Raw genomic sequence first — 21,117 nt, 5'->3', positions numbered from 1 at the left:
TCTGGAAAAGATAAACCTGTCGGTGAATAACCTGGACTTATTTGTTGGTACCAGCAAATATGCAAATACGAATATGCTAATAAACAATTCTCTAAGATAAGATGTCCAAACAATGTCTTCGACATTACCAACTATTTTCCATTCCATTCCAAGTGTCGGTGATCATTATATCTTGTCGGTGTACCATATACTGGTGACTGTGCAAAAGTCACTTGCTTGCCAGTGAATGTTGTTGGATCTCCAAAGTGCTAGAGTTTTAGTAGGTGTTGACATCAATGGCAAAACCATACCAAAATACCAACAATCTCCCCTTTGGCATTGATGGCAACACAAGATGGAAAAACCATCAAAGTGCTAAGACAGAAATGTCAAATACAAAAACCAACAATCTCCCTAAAGTAATAATCTCTCCCCAAAAGATAATGTGTTTTTCCATAGATATCACTCCCCCTTTGACATAAAATGTCAAAGTTACAATAAAACCAAGTTCATATACAAAAAACCAACCAATTCAATATACCAACTACTCCCCTTGAGAAGTAGCTTCCTCATCAAAGCTGGAGTAAAAAGATTTATCTGTTAATTTTGTTAGTTGATGACAAGTATCAACTCTCTAAGTATCTACCAGTGGGGTTATAACCCCAAGCTGCTCTCTAAGATATTCAAAAGTCTCCTTAGGCAGAGGTTTAGTGAAAATATCTGCAAGTTGTTCTTTAGTATTCACATAAACTAGTTTTATTTCTTTTGCTTCAACATTTTCCCTTTGAAAATTCAGTTTGATGGAAACATGTTTTGTTTTAGAATGTAATACCGGATTCTTAGATATATCAATTGTTGTTGTGTTATCACAATAGATAGTTATAGGTTCCTTGCATTTTACCTTTAAATCTTTCAACATTTGTTTAAGCCATAGTAGTTGTGTACAGTTAGTTGCTGCTGCAACATATTCTAATTCTGTTGTTGATAAAGATGTACAACTCTATTTCTTACTCAACCAACAAACTAATCTGCTTCCAAGAAAAAATGCTCCACCGGTGGTTCTTTTTCTATCATCCACATCTCCTGTCCAATTTGCATCTGTGTATGCACATAGTTCAAAGTTTTCATCTCTAGGATACCATAATCCAAGATTTGTAGTGCCTTGTAAGTACCGAAAAATCATTTTTACTGCTGATTCATGATTTTCTCTAGGATTACTCTGAAATCTTCAAATAATGCATACTACATTCATAATATCAAGTCTTGTTTGTGTTAAGTACAGTAAACCTCCTATCATAGATTTGTACCTAGTTGGATTAACAGGTGTAGATTCATCCCTTCAAGATAGTTTGTCATTTGTAGTCATAGGTGTGCTTACCGGTTTAGAGTTCTCCATCCCAAATTTCTTTAGTAACTCTTTAAAGTATTTTGATTGACTCGAGAATATACCTTTATCAGTTTGTGAAATCTGCAAACCTAAAAAGAATCTTATTTCACCAATCATAGACATTTCAAATTTTTGCTGCATTTTAATAGAAAAGTCTTTATACAATCCATCTTCTCCTCCAAAGATTATATCATCAACAAAAACTTCTATAGCCAAGATGTCATCATTAGTCACTTTATAGTAGAAGTTATTGTTAGCATTACCTTTAGAAAAACCAATTTTCAAAAGATACTTATCCAATCTTGCATACCAAGCTCTTGGAGCTTGCTTCAATCCATACAAAGCTTTCCTTAACCTGCAAACCATATCTTTGTCATCTGTCAAAGAAAATCCATTAGGTTCTTCAATGTAAACTTCCTCTTCAAGATCTTCATTCAGAAATGCACATTTAATATCCATTTGATATACTTTGTAGTTCTTATGTGCTACAAAAGCCAAAAATAATTTGACTACCTCAATTCTAGCTACTGGTGCAAAGGTTTCATTATAATCAATTCCTTCTTTCTGAGAATATCCCTTACATAGTCTTGTTTTATTTCTTATAACCTTACCGTATTCATTAAGTTTGTTTCTGAATACCCATTTTATTCCAATTACATTTTTTTTTTTAGGTCGGGGAACTAATGTCCAAGTGTTATTCTTCTCAATTTGTTCTAATTCTTCTTCCATAGCTTTAGTCCAATATTTATCTTCACATGCCTCATTAACTGATTATGGTTCAATTTGAGAAATAAGACATACCTCTTCATTTGCCAATCTTCCTCTTGTCATAACTCCTTTATGCGTGTTTCCAATTATCTGATCTTCAGAATGATTCAATCTTACATACTGGGGTGTCTTTATTTGTTGATGTTCCTCAGTCACAGTGGAATTTTTCAGATGATACTGGTGTAACTGGATCTTCACTCTATACCGATGGATTCAATGCAGGTTCATTTGTTAGAATTTCTGTTGCAGGTTCAGAATCTATATACCTTGAAGTTCCTCTGAATTGTTCATCAATCTTTACATTTGTAATCTCAACAATTTTCTGCAATCTCTTGTTAAAACATCTATATGCTTTACTCTTAGATGAATAACCTAAAAAAAAACCTTCATCCTTCTAGGATCAAATTTCCCAATATACTCATCTCTTTTAATGTAACATTTACTTCCAAATATTCTAAAATATTTAAGAGTAGGAGTAATACCAAACCATAGTTCATGAGGGGTCTTACCAGTTTCACCTTTGATGTGAACTTTTTTGAATGTATAGATCGTTGTACTTATTGCCTCTCTCCAATGTACATGTGGTAGATTTGCTTCTGATAACATACTTCTAGCTACATCCAAGATAGTTTTATTTTTCCTTTCAACAACTCCATTCTGTTGTGGTGTCCGAGGTGCTGATAGTTGTCTTCTGATTCCATTCACTTCATAGAATGTATTAAATTCCTTAGATGTAAATTCACCTCCTTGATCTGATCTTAGACATTTGATTTTCTTACTGGTTTCATTTTCAACCATTGTTTTGAACAGTTTAAACTTTCCAAATGCTTCTAATTTTTCTCTGAGAAAAGTAACCCAACACATTCTAGAATAGTCATCAATGATTAGCATAAAATATCTATCACCTTGTAAGCTTTTAGTTCTAGCTAGACCACATAAATCAGTATGAATTAAATCAAGAGCATTATTGGATTTTTCTGGAATACTTTTGAAACTAGCTGTAACTTGTTTTCCAAATTGACATTCCTTACATACTATATTGTGAGGTTTGACAATTTTAGGTAAATCTCTAACTGCCTTAGTAGTACTGATTTTTACCATGCAATCAAAGTTTACATGACAAAGTCTCTTATGCCATAGCCAACTTTTATCAATATGTGCAATCAAGCATGTCTTTTCACTGTTATTCAAATGAAAGATATTACCTCTAGTCTGATTACCAGTTGCAATTTCTAAACCAGTTCTATTCATGATTTTGCATTTTCTATTTTTGAATTGTAACTGAAATCCTTTCTCAACTAATTGACCAACACTCAAAAGTTTATGCTTTAAACCTTCAACATAGTAAACATTGTCAGTTTTATGCTTACCATCAAGAGATATTGAACCCTTACCTTTGATTAGACAAGCTTTGTCATCTCCAAATCTCACTAAGCCTCCATTATATTCTTGAAAGTTCAAGAATTTACCTTTATCTCTTGTCATATGATGTGAGCATCCAAAATCAATGATCCACTCATCCTTTACTTCAATTTTAGCTTCCAAGGCCTGCTCTACTAGTTGGACTACAGGTGTCGGTTGATCTTCTGTTATAGCAACAAAAACCCATCCATTGTCTCTCGGATCCTCATTAGAACCATCAGTCACTCCTTCATCAGCAACATAACAAGATTTGTCTTTATTCTTCTTAAATCTGTATCTCTGATATTCAGGGTTAGGCTTGTATGTCCTTCTAGCTTCTTCTCTTAGTCTAGCATGTCTATCAGGGCATCTTGAAGCCCTATGACCAATCTTATTGTAGTTAAAACATTTAAAGGGTGTTTTACCTTCATACTTACTTCCAACTGGACCTTTAGGCATTTTTCTTGGAAATAGTGCTTCAAGCTCTTCAAGTTATTCATTTTCTCTCCTGCTTTCCTCAAGTTCTCTTGCATAAAAGGCTTTCCAATCAGATTTGTCAAATGATGATGCAGATGATGTTGATGCTTTGAAGGCTAAATCTATTTTTATAGTAGCAACAGGACCAAATTCCTCAATTTCAAAGGCTGAAAGTTTTCCAATCAATGTATCCCTAGTTACTGATGTATTAGGCATTGTTCTTAACTCATTTATAGCAGTAACCTTCATTTTATATGTCGGTGGCAATCCTCTTAAAACTTTTGAAACAATGTCATTTTCACTTAAGGTTCTTCCACAACATTTAATACCCAAAACAATTTCATTAACTCTTTCCATAAAAGCAAAAATCTTTTCATCTTCTTCCATTTTCAGATTTTCATACCTGACCCGAAAGCTTTCAAGTTTTGCAATTGTGACTGTAGAATCTCCTTCATTCAGTGTTTCCAAATGATCCCAAATATCTTTAGCAGTTGATCTATTTGATAATCCCATGATTTGATGATTTATTAATACGCTCAAAAGTGTTTCTCTTGCTTTGCAATCATTTTCCCCGTCTTTAGTCAAGTTAGGTGGATTACGCTAACTGGAAGTGGGAGCAGTATAGCCATTCTTTGTAACATCCCAGATGTCCTTGCCAATGCAATTTAGATGTGTCTCCATTCTGATCTTCCATATGCCATAGTTGGTTCCATCAAGTTTAGGACTGTCCTTCCTGAAATAGTTAGTGGACATTGGATCTCCTCAAGCTGTTAAACTTCTACAAAAGAGGACTAGGCTCTGATACCAATTGTTAGGTCTCAGAGACAACTAAGAGTGGGGGTGAATCAGTTGTCTAATAAATTTAAACCAAAACAACTTAACCAATTTACTACTTAATACTGGTGAACTAGTCTATTATACCAGTGGACAGATTTAATAGATAATTGCAATACCGGTAAAGATTAATGCATGAAACAAAAAGACAAAGTCATCCACAACACATAAAACCAATATTTGTACGTGGAAACCCTGTAAGGGGAAAAACCATGGTGGGAAACCTTACCCACAATCAGATGATACTACTACAGATAGTAAGTGTACATAAATGGGGTCTGCACATGCAGAAAGGATAAGCACCTAGAGCTCACTCCTCAAACACAAATGGGAGTCACACTAACTACAATTGGATGGTTAAATCCAATAAGAATGTACTGCTCAAAATAGCATCTTCATATGCTAGATTCAATACCAGTGTAGTTCTGATATGCTTTCACCAAAACCTAGCTTCACCTTCAAAAGATGTATGTGTGTATAACTCTGCTTAATCTCGCATATACCTTCACACAAATGCTTTTTGCATTCCACATTCGATCTTACAAATAAGACCTTACATTTATACCATAACCTAAGACCAATTTAAGTAGGTCGGCTCTACAAGATAGTACAATAAAATCATTTTACAAACAATACAATATCTAATGCAATAATTGATTCAACATGTCGGCTTAATGCATTTACAACAATAATTAATCATCTCCAATAATTAATCATCTCCATAGCGTGTCATACTGATCTAGAAAAGATAAACCTGTCGGTGAATAACCTGAACCTATTTGCCGGTAACAGCAAATATGCAAATACGAATATGCCAATAAACAATTCTCCAAGATAAGATGTCCAAATAATGTCTTCAATATTACCAAGTATTTTCCATGCCATTCCAAGTATCGATGATCATTATATCCTGCCAGTGTACCATATACCGGTGACTGTGCAAAAGTCACTTGCTTGCCAATGAATGTTGCTAGATCTCCAAAGTGCTAGAGTTTTAGTAGGTGTTGACATCAATAATAAAACCATACCAAAATACCAACAAAATGTAGATGTATAAAAATGACCATATTCCTAAATGAATATTTAATGTTCATTTTATTCTCATTCCTCTATTTAGTTAAATCTAATTTAATTAAATCGCCCACATTCTTCTATTTAATTAAATAAATTATTCAATTTATTTAGTTAAATTCACTTAAGCCCTTTACATCATTTAATTGAATAAATCATTTAATTTAATGTAATCCCTTCTCCCTTCTTTTTTATTAAATTTACATTTAATTAAATAATTTACCCCAATTAAATAAATCTAATTTATTTAATTTTCCAATTTGCAACTAAATTGAAATAAAGCAATTTATTTTAATTAATCCTATTATCCCTCATCCACTTGCATTTTCCTACATCTCCCACTTGCATCCTAACCCTATGCCTAATTTCTTCTAGAATCCATCTAATCCTAATCATTTAACCTAAATCCATCCATTATCCCTTTTCCCTAAATTTGAGGAGGTCACTTCTCAAATTTGGAGTAAAGTCTTCAAAAGGCATTAAAGCCTCTATGCCTTCAACAAGCTAACTTATTGAATACCCCCAAATTTGGAAGGACTCTTACAAATTTGTCCCCGAAGTCTTCAAACCATTAATGGTTAACTAACCCTTAGTGGCATGGTTAGAGACTTTTTGACTAACTTAACCCTCATCTAACCTAGGGGTCTCATCAAGCATTCAATGCTTTGACCATGGTTATCCCCTTAACCTTTGCACAAGAGTTTACCCCTTGGGTAAAAGCTTTATCCATTGGATAACCCTAACCTAACCTTAACCCTTACCTCCTAAGGTAACCTTCATGTCTTCTTAAGCATTTAATGCTTCTTACATCCACTCTCAAGCAGTCTTATGTTGACAATTGTCACCATTTCATTGGTAAGAATCGCAAACATGGATTGATAACTTTCAATCCTGGCCCTTGATTAACTCCTTCAATCTTGACCATCCATTACCCTATTTTCACTATAAATAGAGCTCTCATTCCTCCATTTTAAGGATCCATGCAAGCTTTTAGTATCTCATTTATGCTCAAATTTATCAATACAGTTAGCTTCTCTTTGTAATAGGAATTAATCTAATAAGCATTTTAGACTATTTCCTTTATCATTAGCTTAAATCATTGACTAATATATCATGTTAGGATAGTATTGCTACTAATCTTGTCATCTTATAATCTAGTTTACTTCATTTTTAAAATCATGCATATATAGGATGCATTTATGCTAAAATAAATCTAAAACATCCCTCGTTCTTGCATTCGTCATCTCTAAGTCACTTTTCTCAGTGATCTGAGAGCAAAGGCATTGGCTTGAGGGACCTTGTCAGATAGAGAACCATGGAACCTACCTTGGGAAGTTGAGTCATTCTTCATGACTCCATAACTTGCACCAAGAAGTCATGTGGGTGTGTGGACAACTCTCTTTGGAAGCATTTTTCACATTTTAAGTTTCATAGACCTGCTTTTCCCGCACACAAGAATGAATCCAAATGATAGACAAAATTCCCTTTTATCCTCGCCAAGAAAGTTTGATCCATTTTGGGGTTACTATTTGGCCTAAAAATCATAAAATAACATTGAGGGTCGAATTCCTCATTGTTAACTTATCCCACTTTTAAAAGCAACTTAAGTTACTAGGATGGGGGGGTGGGGGGACGTTTCACTATTCTTCTTATGTTTCTCTCTTACTATTCACTTTTTACTATTCCCTTAAGGCTAACCTTAATATTTCAATTTTAATAATGGATTCAACACTAGAACTCCAATCTGAAAGGATTGTAAAGCTACCTACTAAGCTCCACAACCCCCGGTTGGGTCCCCAAACCACACTTCTGACCTACATGACCCTAATAGTAAGCCTACCATCTGCTAAAGCTTTTGAGATGTTGAAGGAATGGACATTATAGTCCTCCCTTCCTAGAGATTTCTTGTCCTCAAGCAACCTACAGTTGCACATTGAAAACCAATTCCTAGATCCCATATCAGTCTGAGAAACTTTTCTCCACCCAACCGTTGTGCTACTCAGATATAAGTATTTGTATACCCGAAGTGTAGCAACTCATCTTGAATCCACTAAAGGAATGCACCACACACACCGATGCCCGGATCCAAGATTTGTGTTTAGTCATAATCCCAATGTAGAAGTGCACCAAACCAATATATATACCATAAAAACCTATAAGTACTCCTGCGTATGAATAATTCAGTCGACAAGAGTGTAAAATCAATCAAAATACCCCACCAAGAAGCATTGTTATAAATCAAATCAACGCAAAACCAATGATGTACATTACTCCATATTATAAAGCCAACACTCTTTGAGTCAAGAAGCGAAGCACTATACCACTTCCCAAAGAAGAAAGGATGATATAATTCACTCAATTTTAACCAGACAACTGTTGTCCATAGGAATAAACCAGCATTCCCTACTTTACTACTTAGCTGCAATCCAACAACATATATAGATCCTTTTCGATGAAGATCAATGTTCATATATGATCCCATGTGAGTATCCCTATAGTCAGATGAATCTAGAACAACAATGTCATCAAGCATATTGGCTACATCAAGGGTCGGTTTTAAAGATGTACCCACTAAAGTTACCAAATAATGATGCAATTCCCTTGCAAACAATGAATTTTGTGAATGTATACCTTTATTAAGTCTCATTGCCAAGCATAAAGTATTATCACATAAAGATATTATATCACCGCTAGAACCATGTACTAAGGTTGTCATATCATGAGTATAAGGAGACATGTTGTTTTCATAAAGGGAATAATCTTATTTATCCCAACACCTCCAATTGGTATTATCATTATCAAAGTATTATTGCATACACTTGGCTGCCATAATTTTTGGGTTATCATTATTGGTAGCCTTAAACATAATTTCTTTACCTCCATGGGTAAACTCAAGCTCCATGTCATCTTCTTCCCTAACCAAATACGCCTTCCAAGAGTGATCAAGGAATGATTTATTGGAGGAATAAGATGGAAAGGGGAATGCTTAGGGTAAATGGCCCAACTTTATAATATGTAAAATGATGAAACATGACCTTAGATTTAATTAAACTAATTAATTAAAATCTTAAAGGGGAATTATAAATGCAAGATGCAAGACACACAAAGGCGGGTGCTAACCTAAGTGTGAAATTGTACCCCCCTAGCAAGGGTGTACAATTTACGACACTACAGTAGCCTTCAACACAATTTCTTTACCTCCATGGGTAAACTCAAGCTCCATGTCATCTTCTTCCCTAACCAAATATACCTTCCAAGTGTGATCAAGGAATAATATTGTTATGAAACAAAGGCACAATGTCCAACCTTGCATGCAATGGGGTTCTTTAATTCTTATCACATGCTCTTGCATAACAAGATGAATGAAACCATGTAAAAATGGGAGATGGTTAATCACCAACATGAGACCCACTTTTACTTTGTACCTTCCAAGTTTGCCTTCATAGATGCTTTTGTATCTTGTTGTCCAAAGCGTGTGACATATTGGAAACTCCCCTCGTGAGCTATCAAATTTATCACCTCAAGGCTGCTATTATAAATTAGACCAGCAAATAAAGTGAAGTTAATGATGTTTGTATACCCATGCATAAGAAATAAACCCATCGTATACACATTATCTATCAAGTAAATGTGTCTCCACACACTCCAATCCAACCCATAAACTGATGTAGACCCAAATAAATCTAGAAATACAATGTAAGACCACATAGGACAGCCATGGGTCAACCATGAATCCACGAAAATTATGTCACAACCCAAACAATAAATAGTTGCATAAGCATATGAAATAGGCAATAAATCCGTAGTTGCATTGTAGTTGTCTCCCTTAATACCCAATTTCAGACCACAAGTGGTTGATCCACTAAACATGTCACCCATTAAATCATGATATACCTCAATAAAATTGTCAACATCAACTAAAAACTCATAATTTTTAATGTTAGATAACTCTTGCTTGTCATCATTTGTGGAGCCATGTGAATCAATAACCTATTGAAGATGAATATTGGCTTGATGAACCATCAATTGGGTATTCCTTTCCTTCACCTGCCAACTATGTTTCATTCTTTGGGAGTAATTTATTGTTACTATCCCAAATTTTACAAATCTAATCCTCTAAGAGGATGCATTATCACAAATATTATGTCTAACCTTTGCATCTTGTACACCATTAATTGGAGATCCCATAGCACTTACTTTTTCATGAAAATAAGCAGCTAACTCATGGGTTTATAGAGATATAGTGCTACAGTCCTTAATCAAGGATTTAGGACTGATTGTACCCTTTCTTTCAGTGCCTTGTAAGTATTCAATAGTAGAGTGCACTTGGCATCCCTATCTTGTAGCATTTCATGTCTTGAAGCCAAGTCATTATCATGCTCCATTGATGTATCACAAATTGATTCATGCCCTTCTTCAACTCCTGATATAAAATCAAATTGTTGGCAATTTGAAGTTTCAATATTTACCTCATACTTGTCAATCTACTCACAAATGTCTACCAAGCTACATTTCTCATCACCACTATCCCTCTTGGATTTGTGCCTATGTGATGTCACAATATTGTTGTCCCAACTCAAGGAACTAGAATTATGCTTATACCTTTTGAAGGTGTCTTTATTTCTCTTTCTTCTATCTTTTCTGAGGGAAGATTGTTCCTCCATGAGTGCAAGCCTATGAGGTGTGACCTCCTAATAGTAACATAAATTCCTCATTGCTAAAGTCGATCTGTCTATCATTAATAACCAACTCCATGGTGTAGTATGCAAAACAAACCAAACATTATGAAACTGTAAGATCTTCTCATTAGGGAATCTCTTAATCCCTATAGTCAGCTTTCTAAGACAAAATACCTCATATGATCTTCACAAATGTTCTTTCATTGTGGATGATGCATGTTCCATCAAAATGGAATCAATAATGTTTCCTACTACATAAATAGGTATATTACTAGTGGTTGGTTGACCAAGTGTGTGTCCATTATCATAATAGTTTTGAATCATCAAAGGACTCTCTAAAAGAGGAAACTCACAAACCTCATGATGCAAACTAGATACACATACTAAATTTTCTGAATTATACCAAGTCTTCTCTTGTCCACACACAACATGTTCTTATTGTTTGCTTACCTCAAGAATATCTTCCTTTGCATGCTCAACTTATATACATTATTCTCTTGGAACAAATAATGATCTAATGAATAATTCTCTTTGTTTCCTTGCATTATTTAGCTGGTTGCATTGTTCCTTGACCTCTTGTAGGTATTGTCTTGCTTTGGCCGCAAGAATCTTTGCCTTTTTAGCTCTTTGTAACCATCCATCACACAGTTTTTGTGTCTTCTTTACAGCTTCCAAGATGTGATATACAAAATCAAAACATTTTGTGGTTTGAATCCACAACATATTCCTCATGTTTGACTCTCAAATCTAGAATGCCATGTTCTGATTTTCTTCATGTGTAGGAATTTAATAATCATGGGAATCAACTATCACACTAGAAGATGCATTGTGATCACCTAAAGAATCCATACCATTATTATCCATGCTAATCTCATGTCATACATCAAGAGAATCCATGCTTATCTCTCCTATAGAATCTTTGTGTGGATCTTCTCGCAAAGATGATGAAGCCTCATGTGAGACTCCCAAATGCCATCCTTTTGTCCTCATGAACCGAATTTACATGTTTATCAAATCCTTCATGTAGATTTTTGCATACTTCATTTGAATTTTCTTTCAACTTACACTGTAGATTTGAACTTATAGATGGGTAAGTGCACAAAGATGGTATGCAGAAAAATGGAAACACACCTAAAAAAAGGAGAAAAAATAGGCACCGCATTCGCGGTACTTAAAATTCAAATCACCCCATGCGCACTAAGGATTTAGGTCCCTGAGCCTAAAGGGACAAAAACGCGTACAGGGTTCCTTTAGAAAAATGACCGCGTACACAGTTCTTTAGGAATTAGAACCCCATACGTGGTTTTAAGTCCTAAAGCACTACATACGCGGTACATGTCAATTAAAAAAAAAAAAATTGGCCGGCTATGTCCTATTTTTCACACAGTTGGGAGTTGAGAATTTGGGATTTTTTTCACTAAACCACACATAGGCTCCCTCTTATCTCACCCAAATACCATGGATCAAGATTGGTTTTGCTTGATTTTTGTTTTTCTTTCGTATTTGATCAATTTTTTTTACGTTTTGAATTTAAATTTGTTTATTTTGATTAGGTTTCTTTATTTTTTGTTACACAAACTAGATTTTAAAAATCTACAACAGCAACAACAAGATGCACCTCCTCAAAACCCCGAACAAAACCCACAGAATACACCTCCAGCTCCTCCTTTTGAGCGTACACCTAATACACATGAGCAATTGCTTAATCAGTTAGGGCAAAACATAGCTAAAATAAATAGACTGGTTAATAAATTGAAAAGATCGGATCTTGAGAATCATAAATCCCTCGCCACTAGCCTAGAAACATTAGCTAGTGGTGCCACTACAGTTTCCAATTAAATTACAAAATGGGGAAACTAAGGGATAGGTGTCATCAATATTATGCTAGTGGGTTATCATATGAGGGAGTGAAAAACAAAAACATTAGTAAACAACAAATATGTGCCCTTTTGTTAATCCTAGAACTAGTGATTTGTTACCTCTTAATAAAAAGAGGTTTCCCATACATTGGTGTACCAATGTGCAGATGAAGAGTTTTTTTGGCAGAGGTGGTGGATGCTCTTTGATAAACCACCTTGTAATAATTTTGAGGTGCCATTGTATTTTTTGAGGAAAGTATACTATGAGTTTGTCCTCAATGAGTTGCCTAATTATTTTGAAATGAGAGAGTTCCATGGTAGAGGTGGCGGCTCTTCCCAAGATAGACCTGGAGCCCATAGGCGAGTAGCCTAGGAGAGTCGTCATCCCCTAGCACCCAAACCCAAGGTGCATTTGACTATCCTAGTAGATCTGAAAGAGTCGATGGAGCTACAGACTCTTCAGGTGGCCACAACATTGACTGATGCGACCATCCAACATGGGACATAGTTAGGACACGCTCTTGTACCAGATGATGAGCCATTAGTTGCTATAGGTGGTGCTAGTGATCCCATTCAGCATGTGTGTTCTACTTGCTCGGGGATATGCACAGGGACGGATGACGAGGTCACTGCAGATGGATCCACATCCCATTTGTGCACGATTTGTGGGATTAGATGTTAGACCTACATGACCGAGGATGTGGCACTAACGGATGAGTTGATGGACATGTTGTTTCGCAGTCAGTCACAGACACAGGTGTGTTGATCTGAATTCATAGCATTTTATTTATCAGTCACTTAAAATTTGTAATTTTAAATGAATTTTCATTTATAGATCAACTAAAATTGATACAAATAATAAGCATTTCTGGATGCAGCAGCGGTATCTGATATTCCTCCCGTGGTTACTGCAACGGCAACTTCGACGCCTGAGGTATAAATTTTGCAACATGTTAAAATAGAATAGTAGACTTTGAATTCAAAAAAATTACAAGATATACTAAATCTCTTTAATTCTTGACAATTTTTTATTTGTTGGTATTGTCAGGGGACCAAATGTCCCAGATTGATGATGGCACGCTCTTAGCGATTGATTTTGTCCTACAAAGATATACGGTATCATATTTTGTACACCTTATTTTATGTATTCTTTTGATGGAATACTCAAGTCATTTCATTTTAGATTTGTTAAATTATGTTTAATATTATCTGTACTAATATCTCATGTTAATTTTGTATTTTGAGGGTAACCCCTCCATGTCTAGACCTCATCCTCAGCAAAAGAAATCCTCGCGGATGCCAAAACGTGGGAAGAAGGTAATTGAACACATTTTTAGTTGTACAATTATTTGAAAAGGTTGAAATTGTCTTAGTTGGGATTCGTAGATTGATTAGTGTTGTTTGTCTATTTTATATGTACAGCGGCCATTGAGCTATATAGATATGTTGAATGCACCTGATACGCCCGAGGATCAAGAGAGGGCAGAGGTATATATCTCTACTTTATTTTCTTTATTTGATGATTATATGCACGTGTACATGTGAACTTGTCATAAATTATAATCTTATCATTTTTTCATACGGGAAATATCTATAGTTGCTTCATCAATGACAAGCCCACCTCTGTGTACAGGAGAAGCATCTCAGGCTCTGGTATACTTTTGTTTGATATATTACATTAATTGTTTTTAACCTACAATACTTACCAATTAATAATTGTATTTAATATTTGATCATTTTTCGTACAAGTAATAGCAACAACTGCTCCATCAATGGTGAGCCCTGCTCAATCTATTGGGGAAGCATCTCAAGCTCTGGTACACTTTTTTCCTCTATATTATAGATTTTTAGTGTTTTTGATGTATATATTTTAGTACATTGTATTAATTGTGCATTTAATCTACAATAGCCCCCTTCGCGGTTCGGCCATAACTTGGAGCCTTTGAAGTTTGTGTTCAAGAAAACTCCTAAGACTAACAAGGAGAAGAGAGCGAAGACATTAGATCCGAGATCAGGCGATGGGGTAATCTACATTTCAATTGCAAAGAAATTATAGTTAAATGCATAGTTATGTTGATAATTGTGAACTATTTTCTACAAAACGGTTGCAACTTTTCTTTTGAATTGTGGTTTTACAGCAATCTACAGAGTTGCGTACTACATCGAAGAGGCTCGATTTTGATGATCCACCACAAGTTTAGGATCATATAGTGTTAGTTGTGGTCATTGAATGGCCAATACATGTATATATATTCTACATTTTTATTGTATATCAATTTGGGCATGGCATATGCCACATTTTTGTAATACTTGTATTGACTTGGCATACATGCCTTTTTTGATATATATAAATGTTGATATTTGATCCAATAAATGTGTATTGAGTTCATTATTGTGCATTTGTTGTATTTGGTGGTTGGCCTTTTATAAAGTTAAATGATTATTTGCCTATGTAATCAACAATATGAATATAAACAATAAAAATCTATGATATAAAACATTGCAATCATAGAATATGATTTGATAAACTTTCTAAAATGTTGAATTAACCCTACAAAACTCTTTGTTTCAATGAAAATGAAATTCAATGATAGTGGTCAGATTTGATCCATGGTAATGATCAGTGGATGCTTTTGATTCCTTTCATTTATATTTGTCAATGTGTTTGGTGTGAGAGCGCCCTCATGCTCGCAATGGTCAAATTTTGGTTCTCATCTTGTTTTACCATTTTTTATCTAAATAAGGTAATTTGGGACCATTAATGATCATTTGAAGCCATTTGTGAAATTTTGGGGTCATTTGGTTAAAAGATGTAAAAGTTGCTCAATTATTGTCAAAGTTGCTCAGTTGTTGTCAAAGTTGTCAAAGTTGTCTAAGTTTGGGCTCATTTGGATAAAAGATGTAAAATTTTCTCAATTGTTGTCAAAGTTTCTCACTTTTTTTCAAAGTTGTTCATTTGTTGTCAAAGTTGTCAGAGTTGTCAAAGTTGTCAAAGTTGTCAGAGTTGTCAAAGTTGTCAGAGTTGCAAGATAAGCTAGAATTGATTTCGTTCATCATGTGCACAAACCAACGTCAAAAGTGCATCCACGTGGGAAGGTTTATGCTAGGAATTCTCCTCTCGTGCCTCCCAAAGCGTTGGAACGTCGAGAGGCACACCCTACAAGCACGATCTCTCAAGTGCCCTAAGTCCAAAAAATTGTCAAACTTTGATGGATTGTTTCTCCCAATCCAGAACACGTATGTTCAATCTTTTTGAACTTATAGGGTCATGTGAGGCTCATCTGCAATGTCCTATATCGATTTCTGATGACTTGAAGCCATTTTCAATTGGTAGCATTTTTTGGCCTGCTGCAAAAATCGTCAGTTGCATGCAATGTAAAGTTGCAAGATAGGCTATAAATTGATTTTGTTTGTCATGTGCACAAACCAACATCACGAGTGCATCCTGGTGGGCAGGTTTATACTAGTAATTCTCCTATCATACCTCACAAAGCGCCAGAACATCGAGAGACATACCCTACCAGCGTAATCTCTTAAGTGCCCTGAGTCCAAAAAATTGTCAAACTTTGATGGACTATTTCTCCCAATCCAAGATACATATGATCAATAAATTGAACCTGTAGTGTTATGTGAGGCTTATCTACAATGGCCTATCTCAGTTTCTAAATAATTGGAGCAATTTTCAATTGGTAGCATTTTTTTGCCTGTTGCAAAAACAGTTAGTTGCATGCAATGCAAAGTTGCAAGATAAGTTAGAATTTATTTCATTCATCGTGTACACAAACTAACATCACAAGTGTGCCCTGGTGGGAAGTTTTACGCTAGGAATGCTCTTGTCGTGCCTCCAAAAGCATCACAACATCAATAGCCATACCCTACCAGCACGATGTAGAAGTTGCTTGACAACTTTTTGGATAATAATGATAATTTTTGCTCAAATTGTATCTAGACTCAATCCATGACTCCCATGACCCAACAATGACTAAAATAATTATCCATGATTATACAAGAATCAAAAATTCTCATGATTGACCTTATCAAGAATGGTCATGATGTTAGTCCCAACCGGTGCTGAGAGGGGAGGGGTGAATCAACACTTAATCAAATTTTCACAATTTAACTTTTATCTTAAATGTGTATTCATCTAAGATCCAACAATATACTTAATCACTGTAGTAAAATATGCAAGCATGAAAAGTTGACAGTGACACCAAGGAGTTATCTCATGGAAACCCAATAGGGAGAATACCACGGTGTGAGTAGAAACTCACAAAATTTGTACTCTTTTGGAGTACGCCTGGTTAAGAGCCATCCTTGTTTGGAGATTACAAAGACACTGTTAGGTGCCACTCGGTTAAGGGATTTTGAACAAGTCTGGTTAGTGCCTTTACCCTGTTAAAGGTAGCCTGGTTAGAAGACTTAGAACATCAGGGATTTTACAATAGGGACCTGTTAAAGTCCACTCAGTTAAGTGATTTAAGTTGCAGTTGTTAGAAAGCAACAAAATGGATGATCAGCTGAATTAGCTACTGATAGCTTCATCAGATCTCAATATGCATCACACTCAACATACATCGGTTGTGTCTTCTCTACACAACATCAGTTTCCTTCTTACACCTTTGGCTCTTCACTCAGTCGGTCACAAATCCCTCGGCCCTAAATTCTATCAATCCTTAGACCCTCGGCTCTGGAATTTGTCAGTCCCCTAACCTTCATCTCCGCACTATGTCGGATCACTATCTCTCGACTCTGCACTTAGTCGATCTACCTCAAAACACACTCTACTGTGCTAATATCTTTTAGCACTTCCTCACTCTCTACTCTTCACTTTGGATCGCCTTCAACAAATTATCCTTGTTGCAAGTTTCATGATCAAAACTTTCTGAATGAACTTCAAGAACATTTTATACAATTTCTGTCGACACCTTCAATCATTTCGTCAATCAAACCAATCATGGATTTTGGAAGATTTCAAATTAAAAATCTCCCACTCTTTCTCTGCATTCCTTACAGCAATTTCGCCAAGTGTTCACCCAATTCTACCACCACATCTCCCAAAGATAGAAACTTCTAAGTCATGTTCAGCCAAATAAGTGTGAACCAGAAAATCCATATGTAATCATGCTTGACTGCATGATAACTGAAAGTTGACCTTACCAACATATAATTTGGCATAGACACAATCTCACCAACTCATCCTTTGCCACCGCAACCGAATAACCGATCACCGCTCTGAGATTTATAGTGATCACATGTCTTCCTTCTGTCATATCGGTGTACCGGTATGCCACTGCACTTCTATATTACCGGATCATCCTTTGATTACCGGTTTATTGTGCTAGCACCAAGTCTCTTCCCTTATTTACCGATGAGCTACCGGTTTGTTAGAACAAACAATTTTTCTTGCCCAAGTCACCTTTTGTGGCTTCACCATCATCAAAGTGACTGATCTTCCTGAATGATAGACCGATTGACTTAGTTTATTTTTCCTTGAGTTGAATGAACCTTTGATCATTCAATACCAATTTTGTTTCCATGTATTGTAAGTCATCACTTTTGCTTATCGAAAAACAACACCACTCTACCTATACCACTTCACTGGTTAGTGTCTTCATCGGTAAGTGTTGGACATCAATGACAAACCTTAGCACATATATCGGTTGTCTAGATTGACTAGTTTTGTCAATGCCAACAATCCAGCACATGATTGACCTTATCACATCACATAAACTCAAAACATAGTCACAAAATATAGTCATAAAAAATAGTCACAAATCATTGTCACATATTATTCAAAAAATTGCCTCTAAATATGGACAAATTAGCTCTTCACTATTTAAATATACAAAAAAATGTTACAAATCATCTCATGGGTTTTTATATAAAATTTGGGATTTAAATATGTGCGATTCAACTCATCACCATTTTAATTTACAAAATTTGGCATCTAAATATGTACAAATCAGCTCATGGTCATTTAAATATACAAAACTATGCCCCTAAACATGTTCAAATCAGCTCATGGGCATTTATATATACAAAAAACAAATATAGAACAATTCACCAATAATATATACAAAAATCTCAAAATCATTCTACTCTGAACTGTAGAATCAATCAAGTGAGCCTTCAGAATCGACTCTAACTCGTATTGTGTCAAGTATTGCCTCGTGGTCAGATTCATGAACTTTCCATAAAATCTTGTTATGAGGTCTACCACGATACTTCATCAAATTCACATGAAGAACCAAACATCAAAATTAATACACATGCTAAGCTATGTTCTTGTCACAACAACAGACCCTATTGGGTACTCAATACCCTCTCCATCAATGATTGTGGTTGTCAATTTTTTTTTAGGCTCAACGCAACGACACAAAAAGTAATTTGTCCCTTCTTCATTGGTCTCTTCTACAACAACTGCATACACATGGCCTGCATTTTATAAAGTGATAATTAATACCAAAAATAAAGTGTGATGTACAATAAAATGAACCAAAAAGAATACTTGCAAAAAAATTAACTCAAAAAATCACTTGAATCCACTAGGTCGGATACATGGTCAAAATCCACTGATGTCTCCATTTGGCTCAATTGTAGTGCTTTGGGAATTTGATATGTATCAATGGAAACCAATGGTCTACAAAACAATTTGTCAACCCACTCTTGTGATTCAGATTCTTCCAACAAAAAATATATGCATGAAGAGAAAAAACATACCATCTGTCTCGTATAAATTACTAGTGAACTTGCATTTGAACTCATAAATGAGTGCATGTCACTCGATCCTGCAACTGTACAATAATTTAGATAGTTTTCAATGTTAGATTCAGTGATCAATCAAAAATATCTATGAACTATTTATGTACCTGGATTACCTGGACCCATCGTAGAGTTACACCATCGCACAATTTTTTCTGCATCTATCAACTCAGCACCACCTTCGTACTTCAATTGTTCTCTAGCTAGGGCTCTTTTTACACATGCTCCTGCACCATCATTCTCTCCCTTACCATGTCCACCCTTAGTGAAATTCCAACAATGTTGTACACTACTTGTCATATGCATCCTTGTCAACCAATAAAACCTCCTTGTATTCTTGAATTGTGGGGTGCAATTATCTGACCATATTAAGTGTCGATTGTATTGTATGTTTCTTTCCTTTAAATTATCATAGAAAAATTTAAAACATCCTTGTACAAACTTTGACGAATGAGTATGATCATCACTTATGTAGAAATGATACTCTCTTACAGCCTTTCTATCCTCCTTTGTGCTATCATCTGCATGCATGAATGTTATGTGTACAAAAATAGAAACTTGTGTAGAATGATAATACATAGATTGCACTTCATTTTGAGGTTGTAGTGTATAATTTTCAGCAAAATCAACGATAGAAACAATGGTGCCAAGAGGAAATGTGTCCTTACATAACTTGAATTTCTCATCTAACCATCGAGCTCTATGCGTATGCATTATGTACTCATAAACTAGTTTCTCTTGAAACATTTTCATAAATTCAGCTACACATATCATTTCTCACTAACTCACATCTTCTCAAATCATTTCCACCTTTAACTCCATATGTGATTGTCTTGTATTTTACAAAAGAAATTAGTTTCGTACCAATTTCATATGTGCTCTCCAAATGTACACATCTTGGTAAACATTCCATACCACTACATAGAGCACAAGAACCTTCCAAAAAAGGCATCTTATAATAAATACAACCATCATGTCTATTACATAACACACTTGAAATAAATCTCTTATGGATGTGGATCTCCAAGGGATTAACTATACCTAGACTAATAGAATAACTGGAGCTGATCTTATTCAAGTTAAGTTAGATAGAACCTTAATTACTCCTGAGTGGTTATCAAAGTATAGTTGTTCTTTGGCATATGTTATCAAGATTGGTTTTGATCATTACCCTATTTCTTTCACTGCCAATTCTTTTTCTTCTAAGAGAAATTTCCCTTTTACATTTGAAAAAGTGTGGTTATCCCATCCTTCTCTAGAAGCTTGTGTTGCAGATTGCTGGAGGTTTGTGATAGTTCTGATACTTAATATAAGTACAGATCCAATAGCCAACAAGATGAGAGGGGGGGGTGAATCATACAAATTTAATCTTCCATAAAAACATCATATTCAACCTCGGTAACATATATATCAGTAATATAATCAAAACTGTTAAACATGCAAACTCAAAAGCATATGAACATCATAAACCTCATAACACCAGATTTAACATGGAAACCCAAATAGTGAAAAACCACTATGGGATTTCAGACCCACTAAGAAATATACTCTTCTAGACTATGCTCGGTTAAAAGCAAATCCTATTAAAGATTACAAACACATTGCTAGATGTGACCCGGTTAAGGGATTTCCCTCAGATCTGTTAGGATCTTCACTTTGTTAGAAGTGACCTTGTTAAAGGATTTCAAACACTCAATTAGAATGTCACCTTGCTAGAGGGTTTTACAAATAAGACTGTTAAGTCCACTCGGTTAAGAGATTTTCTGTCACTTTCACAAAATAACAGTAATAAAATCTATCTGCAACTTCACATCTAAAATGCTAAAGCAGATTCCTATTTGTTCAATACAATCTAGACATAGAACTAATCTTGTCTATTTGTTGGGCTTCTATACTCTGA

The sequence above is a fragment of the Cryptomeria japonica genome, chromosome 7 (genome assembly GCF_030272615.1).
Source record: "Cryptomeria japonica chromosome 7, Sugi_1.0, whole genome shotgun sequence".
In the NCBI taxonomy this organism is placed as follows: Eukaryota; Viridiplantae; Streptophyta; class Pinopsida; order Cupressales; family Cupressaceae; genus Cryptomeria; species Cryptomeria japonica.
The sequence above is the reverse complement of the archived record's forward strand: the minus strand, read 5'-3'. Positions refer to the sequence as shown.